This window comes from Triticum urartu, chromosome 4A (assembly GCF_056163025.1).
Source record: "Triticum urartu cultivar PI428250 chromosome 4A, HENAU_Tu73, whole genome shotgun sequence".
Lineage (NCBI taxonomy): Eukaryota > Viridiplantae > Streptophyta > Magnoliopsida > Poales > Poaceae > Triticum > Triticum urartu.
Window position 1 is genome coordinate 29257356 of NC_141876.1, and position 11265 is coordinate 29268620.

Below are 11265 nucleotides of genomic sequence, written 5' to 3' on the forward strand. Positions count from 1 at the left end.
TGTAGGTTTCGGTGAAGCTTTGTACTCCTATGTTCAGGTATCTAGTGACTTCCTTCAAGTGACGTCCAAAGGGTGTATCGGCATCATGTTGCGTGAACTTGTTCCTTGCATCTGCCATCCTAAAGATTAGAAAAGATGAGAGGTCAGAAAAGAAGAGAAAGAATAGTGATCTAGGTCTTTAGCTTAGTGGTCGTGTCCTACAGTCAGCGTGTGCTCTGATACCATCTCTATAGCGACCAGACCTCAAACGGTCTGATCTCTGTGCTCCGGTGTCATCCCTGGATCAGTAATGCTGACACCACACAGTACTCGGAGGATTTATAACAGAGTAGCAATCACACCCTTATTACATCGAGTGTCTCCATAGAGAACTGATTACAATAAATACGGCTTAAGACCATCTAATAACGATAACAGCGGAAGTCTTGGAAGATAAGTGAGTCCATCAACTCCAATGGCATCACTGAGTATAGAACCACGACCTAAAACTCCTTAATCGTCGTCTGAAAAGTCTGCAACATTAACGTTGCAGCCCGAAACGGGTCAGCACATGGAATATGCTAGCAAGGTAACACATAGGGAGTAATGGAATGAAACAGCTATACTATATGCATATTTGGCTGGTGGAAAGCTCTATGGTTACAGTTTTGCGTAAAGCCAATTTTTCCCTACTTCAAAGGAATAAATTTATTTAACTATCATGGTGGTTGTTAAACATTGAGAATGGTTCATAGCATCCTCAATCCCAATTAAAATTAATATCATTAACAAAACCCAACAAAATTAATTTAGAGTAACATGTTGAGATTCACATGATAATCCAGGTACTAGATACTCAAAACGTCCATAACCGGGGACACGGCTAACCATTATTGGTTTATTACACTCTGCAGAGGTTTGCGCACTTTTCCCCACAAGACTCGATCGCCTCCGTTTGGTTTCTCGCACTACAACGTGTTTGAGAAACGGATGACCGAGACATAGTCTTTCAGAAGCGCTAGCACCTTACGATCGGGTGGACCGTACCACCTACATCCCCTACATCTGCTAGTCTACCACTGTAAGAGTTCGCATGACTTAGTCAACTATGCTAGAGCCCATAATAGCTTGTGGCTGCACACGGAAGTTTCTAGTATGAATAATCTCATGATCCCTTTGAGCCTGGGTGGCGGTCCAAAAGAAAACAGGCAAGTCCTGGATTACCCAGGTGCCTCAATCCACCCAGATGTGTGTTTAAGTTGCCACCTTAGATAAACCATTAATTAACAAACTCACATCTGTCATGGATATCACTCACCCAATCCACGTCTACTAGCATAGCATGGCATAATAAGCAAACATACAAGTAACTCTCAAAGGTTGAAAATAAACAGGTAATAGGTACTACCTCAACTACTTCCCATCCCACAATTTAATTAGATCCTAACCATGCAATGTTTGAGGATTGATCTAATGCAATAAAACTGGGTAGTAGAAAAGTATGATCAAAGTGTTACTTGCCTTGTTGATGATCCGGGAAACCTAGCAATTTGAAGTAACAAGCGGCACACTCCGGGTACACTATCGCAAACAAACAAGCACACAATAAGTACTCATCTAATGCACAGGTAAAACTCGAATAAGAGATCTAACCAGAAGATTCAACTTAAGAACTCCGGTTTGCAAAAAGAATCAAATCGAACGAAGCAACGAAAATCAAACGGCGAAAGAAAACAACTTCGTTCTACTAATCTGTATCTAAGACAAATTTTAATGTAGCAAAAACTTGTTTAAGTTGGTTAAACGGATAGAGGGTTTCGAGACGAAACTCCAAGCGCTTGAATCGCCTGATTCTGATAAACGAGCGAAAAGTTATACTAAAAAGAAAATCGGATCAGAAATCGCGATCAGAAAAATCACGGATTTAATCCGAGAATAAGAAAAACGACGAACGTTCGCTAGAACGAACGAACGGATGAACGCTCGCTAATTAAATAAATCGGAAAAACCTCTATTTAAAAAACTGAAACTAAAAAACCGACGAAAAACCGATGGAAAACCGAACGGTTTTTCGAAGAAAAAAAAATGGTGCGGACTTTGAGGTGACCTCGGTGGCGAGGCGGCGGCGCGGTGGCTCCGACGACGGCAGGCGGCGGCGGTGGCGGTCGCGGCAGGGCGGCAGCGGGGCGCTCGGGGCGGCTAGGGTTCGGGGGCGCGGGCGGGCTGCTTCGGCTGGGCTCCCCCCCCCCGGCTTATAAAGCCTAGCGGGCCGGAGTCTCGGTCGGACACGGCCCTTAGGTCGGTTCGTTTTTTTAAATAATTACGCGGAGAAGAAAAATAAAAATAAATACTAAACGGAATCCAAAAATCCCGAAATAAAATTTCCCGGGCTTCTAAAATCAAGCCGCACGAGGTGAACATTTATTTGGGGCCTAAATGCAATTTTGAAAAATCCACATTTTTCCTAAATTCAAATAAAATAACGAAAAGCTCCGAAATAAAATCTTAATTGATTTTATTATTAAATCCTCAATATTTCTTTATTTTGGGAAAGTCATTTTATTCCCTCTCTCATATTTTTGTAATAGAAATAATTGATGAGAAAATAATAAAATCAAATGATCCTATTCTCAAAATTTGAGAGAACTCAAATATGAAAATAAAGAATTTCCCAACTCTCTCCGTGGGTAGAAATTTCTAGGATCAAACCAAAAGCAAAACAAAATATGATATGCAATGATGATCTAATGTATAACAATCCAAATTGAAAATTTGGGATGTTACAAATTTTGGGCTGGGCCTCCGGTTAATAGGTTAGTCCCAAAAATAATATAAAAGTGGAAAATAAAGCCCAATATAGTCCAAAACAGTAGATAATATAGCATGGAGCAATCAAAAATTATAGATACATTGGAGACGTATCAGTCGTCACATGGTCGTCTCGCCAACTATTGCTTTTTCAACTATTGCTATCGCATAGCGATAAAGTAAAGCAATTATATGGCGCTTGCATCTAATGTAATAAAGAGACAACCATAAGGCTCGTGCCAGTTGCCGATAACTTTAACAAAACATGATCATCTCATACAACAATTTATATCTTATCACATCTTGACCATATCACATCACAACATGCCCTGCAAAAATAAGTTAGACGTCCTCTACTTTGTTCTTGCAAGTTTTACGTGGCTGCTATGGGCTGAGCAAGAACCGTTCTTACCTACGCATCAAAAACCACAACGTGATATAGTGATTGCTTTTTGATCTTCAGAAAGAACCCTATTCACTGAATCCGATTCAACTAAAGTTGGAGAAACTGACACCCACCAGCCACCTATGTGCGAAGCACGTCGGTAGAACCAGTCTCGCGTAAGCGTACGCGTAATGTCGGTCTGAGCCACTTCATCCAATAATACCGCTGAATCAAGAATCAACTAGTGATGGCAAGCAATATGTATATACTCACGCCCACAACTCTTTTGTGTTCTACTCATGCATATAGCATCTACGCATAGACCTGGCTCGGATGCCACTGTTGGGGAACGCGGTAATTTCAAAAAAAAATCTACGCACACGCAAGATCCATCTAGATGATGGATAGCAACGAGAGGGGGATAGTATGTCTACGTACCCTCGTAGACCGAAAGCGTAAGCATTATGAAATGTGGTTGATGTAGTCGAACGTCTTTGCGATCCAACCGATCAAGTACCGAACGCACAGCACCTCCGCGATCTGCACACGTTCAGCTCGGTGACACCCCTCATAATCTTGATCCAGTTGAGGCCGAGGGAGAGTTTCGTCAGCATGACGGTGATGATGAAGTTACTGACGTAGGGCTTCGCCTAAGCACTACAACGATATGACCGAGGTGGAAATCTGTGGAGGGGGCACCGCACATGGCTAAGACAACTGTCAACTTGTGTGTCTATGGGGTGCCCCTGGCCACGTATATAAAGGAGGGGAGGGAAGAGGTGGTCGGCCCTAAGGGGGCGCGCCAGGTGCGGGGAATCCTACTAGGACTCCCCAGTCCAAGTAGGATTCCCCTCCTCTTTCCTATTCAGAGTAGCAGAGAAGGAAAGAGAGGGAGAGGAAGAAGGAAAGGGGGCCGTGCCCCCACCCCTTGTCCAATTCAGTTTGGGAAGGGGGGGCGCCACCTCTTGGCCCTTCTCCCCTCTTTCCACTAAAGCCCAATAAGGCCCATTACTTCTCCCGGTGAATTCCCGTAACTCCCCGGTACTCCGAAAAATACCCAAATCACTCAGAACCTTTCCAATGTCTGAATATAGCCTTCCAATATATCGATCTTTACGTCTCGACCATTTCGAGACTCCTCGTCATGTCTGTGACATCATCCGGGACTCCGAACAACCTTTGGTACATAAAATCACATAACTCATAATACCAATCGTCATCGAATGTTAAGCGTGCAGACCCTACGGGTTCGAGAACTATGTAGACATGATCGAGACTCATCTCTGGTCAATAACCTATAGCGGAACCTGGATGCTCATATTGGTTCCTACATATTCTACCAAGATCTTTATCGGTCAAACCGCATAACAACATACGTTGTTCCCTTTGTCATCGGTATGTTACTTGCCCGAGATTCGATCGTCAGTACCTAGTTCAATCTTGCTACCAGCAAGTCTCTTTACTCATTCCGTAATGCAACATCCCACAACTAACTCATTAGTCACATTACTTGCCAGGCTTATAGTGATGTGCATTACCGAGAGGGCCCAGAGATACCTCTCGGACAATCTGAGTGACAAATCCTAATCTCGATCTATGCCAACTCAACAAACACCATTGGAGACACCTGTAGAGCATCTTTATAATCACCCAGTAACATTGTGACATTTGATAGCACACTAAGTGTTCCTCCAGTATTCGGGAGTTGCATAATCTCATAGTCATAGGAACATGTATAAGTCATGAAGAAAGCAAGAACAACAAAATAAACGATCATAGTGCTAAGCTAACAGATGGGTCTTGTCCATCACATCATTTTCTAATGATGTGATCCCGTTCATCAAATGACAACACATGTCCATGGTCGGGAAACTTAACCATCTTTGATTAACGAGCTAGTCAAGTAGAGTCATACTAGGGACACTCTGTTTTGTCTATGTATTCACACATGTACTAAGTTTCCGATTAATACAATTCTAGCATGAATAATAAACATTTATCATGATATAAGGGAATATAAATAACAACTTTATTATTGCCTCTAGGGCATATTTCCTTCAGGATCATCTTATAATGGTACCGCTGTACTAAGCAAAATAAGATGCATAAAATATAAACATCACATGCAATCAAAAATATGTGACATGATATGGCCATCATCAGCTTGTGCCTTTGATCTCCATCTTCAAAGCACCATCCTGATCTCCATCGTCAATGGCATGACAGCTTGATCTTCATCATAGCGTCGTTGTCATCTCGCCATATTGCTTCTACGACTATCACTACCGCTTAGTGATAAAGTAAAGCAATTACATGGCGATTGCATTTCATACAATAAAGCGACAACCATATGGCTCCTGCCAGTTGCCGATAACTGTTACAAAACATGATCATCTCATACAACAATTTATATCTCATCACGTCTTGACCATATCACATCACAACATGCCCTGCAAAAACAAGTTAGATGTCCTCTACTTTGTTGTTGCTGAAGGAAATATGCCCTAGAGGCAATAATAAAGTTATTATTTATTTCCTTATATCATGATAAATGTTTATTATTCATGCTAGAATTGTATTAACCGGAAACATAATACATGTGTGAATACATAGACAAACAGAGTGTCACTAGTATGCATCTACTTGACTAGCTCGTTGATCAAAGATGGTTATGTTTCCTAACAATAGACATGAGTTGTCATTTGAGTAACGGGATCACATCATTAGGAGAATGATGTGATTGACTTGACCCATTCTGTTAGCATAGCACTTGATCGTTTAGTTTGTTGCTATTGCTTTCTTCATGACTTATACTTGTTCCTATGACTATGAGATTATGCAACTCCCGTTTACCGGAGGAACACTTTGTGTGCTACCAAACGTCACAATGTAACTGGGTGATTATAAAGGTGCTCTACAGGTGTCTCCGAAGGTACTTGTTGGGTTGGCGTATTTCGAGATTAGGATTTGTCACTGCGATTGTCGGAGAGGTATCTCTGGGCCCTCTCGGCAATGCACATCACTTAAGCCTTGCAAGCATTGCAACTACTGAGTTAGTTGCGGGATGATGTATTACGGAACGAGTAAAGAGATTTGCCGGTAACGAGATTGAACTAGGTATTGAGATACCGACGATCGAATCTCGGGCAAGTAACATACCGGTGACAAAGGGAACAACGTATGTTGTTATGCGGTCTGACCGATAAAGATCTTCGTAGAATATGTGGGAACCAATATGAGCATCCAGGTTCCGCTATTGGTTATTGACCGGAGACGTGTCTCGGTCATGTCTACATTGTTCTCGAACCCTTAGGGTCCGCACGCTTAAGGTTTCAATGACAGTTATATTATGAGTTTATGAGCTTTGATGTACGGAAGGAGTTCGGAGTCCCGTATGAGATCAGGGACAAGACGAGGAATCTCGAAATGGTCGAGACGTAAAGATCGACATATTGGACGACTATATTCGGACATCGGAAAGGTTCCGAGTGATTCGGGTATTTTTCGGTGTACCGGAGAGTTACGGGACTTCGCTGGGGAGTATATGGGCCTTATTGGGCCATACGGGAATAGAGGAGATAGGCCAAAAGGAAGGAGGCGCGCGCCCCCTCCGGTCCGAATTGGACAAGGGCTACAACCCACTTTTCCTTGTTCCCCCCCTTGGCGCGCCCTCCTCCTAGGCCGGCCGCCTCCCCCCTTGCTCCTTTATATACTGGGGCAGGGGCACCCCATAGACACACAAGTTGATCAGTTGATCTCCCCCAGCTATGTGCGGTGCCCCCCTCCACCATATTCCACCTCGATCATATCGTAGCGGTGCTTAGGCGAAGCCCTGCGTTAGTAGCAACATCATCACTGTCACCACACCGTCATGCTGACGGAACTCTACCGTGAAGCTCTGCTGGATCGGAGTTCGCAGGATGTCATCGAGCTGAACGTGTGCTGAACTCGGAGGTGCCGTGCGTTTGGTACTTGGATTGGTCGGATCGTGAATACGTACGACTACATCAACCGCGTTGTGCTAACGCTTCCGCTTTTGGTCTACGAGGGTACGTGGACAACACTCTCCCCTCTCATTGCTATGCATCACCATGATCTTGTGTGTGCGTAGGAAAATTTTGAAATTACTACGTTCCCCAACAGTGGCATCAGAGCCAGGTTTTATGCGTTGATGTTGTGCACGAGTAGAACACAAGTGAGTTGTGGGCGATATAAGTCATACTGCTTACCAGCATGTCATACTTTGGTTCGGCGGTATTGTTGGATGAAGCGGCCCAGACGGACATTACGTGTACGCTTACGCGAGACTGGTTCTACCGACGTGCTTTGCGCACAGGTGGCTAGCGGGTGTCAGTTTCTCCAACTTTGTTGAACCAAGTGTGGCTACGCCCGGTCCTTGCGAAGGTTAAAACAGCACCAACTTGACAAACTATCGTTGTGGTTTTGATGCGTAGGTAAGAACGGTTCTTGCTAAGCCCGTAGCAGCCACGAAAAACTTGCAACAACAAAGTAGAGGACGTCTAACTTGTTTTTGCAGGGCATGTTGTGATGTGATATGGTCAAGACATGATGCTAAATTTTATTGTATGAGATGATCATGTTTTGTAACCGAGTTATCGGCAACTGGCAGGAGCCATATGGTTGTCGCTTTATTGTATGCAATGCAATTGTGCTGTAATGCTTTACTTTATCACTAAGCGGTAGCGTTAGTCATGGAAGCATAAGATTGGCGAGACAACAACGATGCTACGATGGTGATCAAGGTGTCGCGCCGGTGACGATGGTGATCATGACAGTGCTTCGGAAATGGAGATCACAAGCACAAGATGATGATGGCCATATCATATCACTTATATTGATTGCACGTGATGTTTATCTTTTATGCATCTTATCTTGCTTTGATTGACGGTAGCATTATAAGATGATCTCTCACTAAATTTCAAGATAAAAGTGTTCTCCCTTAGTATGCACCGTTGCCAAAGTTCGTCGTGCCCAGACACCATGTGATGATCGGGTGTGATAAGCTCTACGTCCATCTACAACGGGTGCAAGCCAGTTTTGCACACGCAGAATACTCAGGTTAAACTTGATGAGCCTAGCATATGCAGATACGGCCTCGGAACACTGAGACCGAAAGGTCGAGCGTGAATCATATAGTAGATATGATCAACATAATAATGTTCACCATTGAAAGCTACTCCATTTCACCTGATGATCGTTAATGGTTTAGTTGATTTGGAACACGTGATCACTTAGATGATTAGAGGGATGTCTATCTAAGTGGGAGTTCTTAAGTAATATGATTAATTGAACTTTAATTTATCATGAACTTAGTCCTGGTAGTATTAGCATCTCTATGTTGTAGATCAATAGCTTGCGTTTAGCTCCCATGTTTTATTTTTGATATGTTCCTAGAGAAAACTAAGTTGAAAGATGTTAGTAGCAATGATGCGGATTGGATCCGTGATCTGAGGTTTATCCTCATTGCTGCACAGAAGAATTATGTCCTTAATGCACCGCTAGGTGACAGACCTATTGCAGGAGCAGATGCAGACGTCATGAACGTTTGGCTAGCTCAATATGATGACTATTTGATAGTTTAGTGCACCATGCTTAACAGCTTAGAATCGGGACTTTAAAGACGTTTTGAACATCATGGATCATATGGATGTTCGAGGAGTTGAAGTTAATATTTCAAGCAAATACCCGAGTTGAGAGATATGAAGTCTCCAACAAGTTCTATAGCTAAAAGATGGAGGAGAATAGCTCAAGCAGTGAGCATGTGTTCAGATTGTCTGGGTACTACAATCGCTTGAATCAAGTGGGAGTTAATCTTCCAGATAAAATAGTGATTGACAGAATTCTCTAGTCACCATCACCAAGTTAGTAGAACTTCGTGATGAACTATAGTATGCAAGGGATGATGAAAACGATTCCCGAGCTTTTCATGATGATGAAATCAATGAAGGTAGAAATCAAGAAAGAGCATCAAGTGTTGATGATTAACAAGACCAATAGTTTCAAGAAAAGGGCAAAGGGAAAGAAAGGGAACCTCAAGAAGAACGGCAAGCAATTTGCTGCTCAAGTGAAGAAGCCCAAGTCTGGTCCTAAGCCTGAGACTAAGTGCTTCTACTGCAAAGGGACTGGTCACTAGAAGCGGAACTGCCCCAAGTATTTGGCGGATAAGAAGGATGGCAAAGTGAAAAAAAGTATATTTGATATACAGATTATTGATGTGTATTTTACTAGTGTTCGTAGCAACCCCTCGGTATTTGATACTGGTTCAGTTGCTAAGAGTAGTAACTCGAAATGGGAGTTGCAGAATGAACAGAGACTAGTTAAGGGTGAAGTGACGATGTGTGTTGGAAGTGGTTCCAAGATTGATATGATCACCATCGCACACTCCCTATACTTTCGGGATTAGTGTTGAACCTAAATAAGTGTTATTTGGTGTTTGCGTTGAGCATGAATATGATTTGATCATGTTTATTGCAATACGGTTATTCATTTAAGTAAGAGAATAAATTGTTGTTCTGTTTACATGAATAAAACCTTCTATGATCATACACCCAATGAAAATGGTTTGTTGGATCTCGATTGTGGTGATACACATTCTCATAATATTGAAGCCAAAAGATGCAAAATTAATAATGATAGTGCAACTTATTTGTGGCAGTGCCGTTTAGGTCATATTGGTGTAAAGCGCATGAAGAAAATCCATGCTGATGGGCTTTTGGAATCACTTGATTATGAATCAGTTGATGCTTGCGAACCGTGCCTCATGGGCAAGATGACTAAAACTCCGTTTTCCGGAACAATGGAGCAAGCAACTGGCTTATTGGAAATAATACATACTGATGTATGTGATCCGATGAGTGTTGAGGCTTGAGGTGGGCATCATTATTTTTTGACCTTCAGAGATGATTTGAGCAGATATGGGTATATCTACTTGCTGAAAAATAAGTCTGAAACATTTGAAAAGTTCAAAGAACTTTAGAGCGAAGTGGAAAATCATCGTGACAAGAAAATAAAGTTTCTATGATCTGATCGTGGAGACAAACATTTGAGTTATGAGTTTGGTCTTCAATTAAAACAATGTGAAATAGTTTCACAAAGTCGTGCCACCTGAAACACCACAGCATAATGGTGTGTCCGAACGTCATAACCGTACTATTATTGGATATAGTGCAATCTATGATGTTTCTTACCGATTAAACACTATAGTTTTGAGGTTATGCATTAGAGATAGCTACATTCACGTTAAATAGGGCACCATCTAAATCCGTTGAGACGACACCGTATGAACTATGGTTTGGCAGGAAACCTAAGCTGTCGTTTCTTAAAGTTTGAAGTTGCAATGCTTATGTGAAAAGGTTTCAACCTGATAAGCTCAAACCCAAATCGGAGAAGTGTGTCTTCATAGGATACCCAAAAGAAAATGTTGGGTACACCTTCTATCACAGATCCGAAGGCAAGATATTCATTGCTGAGAATGGATCCTTTCTAGAGAAGGAGTTTCTCTCGAAAGAAGTGAGTGGGAGAAAAGTAGAACTTGATGAGGTAACTGTACTTTCTCCCTTATTGGAAAGTAGTTCATCACAGAAATCTGTTCCTGTGACTACTACACCAATTAGTGAGGAAGCTAATGATAATGATCATGTAACTTCAGATCAAGTTACTGCCGAACCTCGTAGGTAAAACAGAGTGAGATCCGCACCAGAGTGGTATGGTAATCCTGTTCTGGAGGTCATGTTACTTGACCATGACGAACCTATGAACTATGAGGAAGCGATGATGAGCCCAGATTCCGCGAAATGGCTTGAGGCCATGAAATCTGAGATGAGATCCATGTATAAGAACAAAGTATGGACTTTGATTGACTTGCCCAAAGATCGGTGAGCCATTGAGATTAAATGGATCTTCAAGAAGAAGACGGACGCTGATAGTAGTGTTACTATCTACAAAGCTAGAATTGTCACAAAAGATTTTTGACAAGTTCAAGGTGTTGACCACGATGAGAATTTCTCACTCGTATCTATGATTAAGTCTGTCTGAATCATGTTAGCTATTGCCACATTTTATGAAATCTGGCA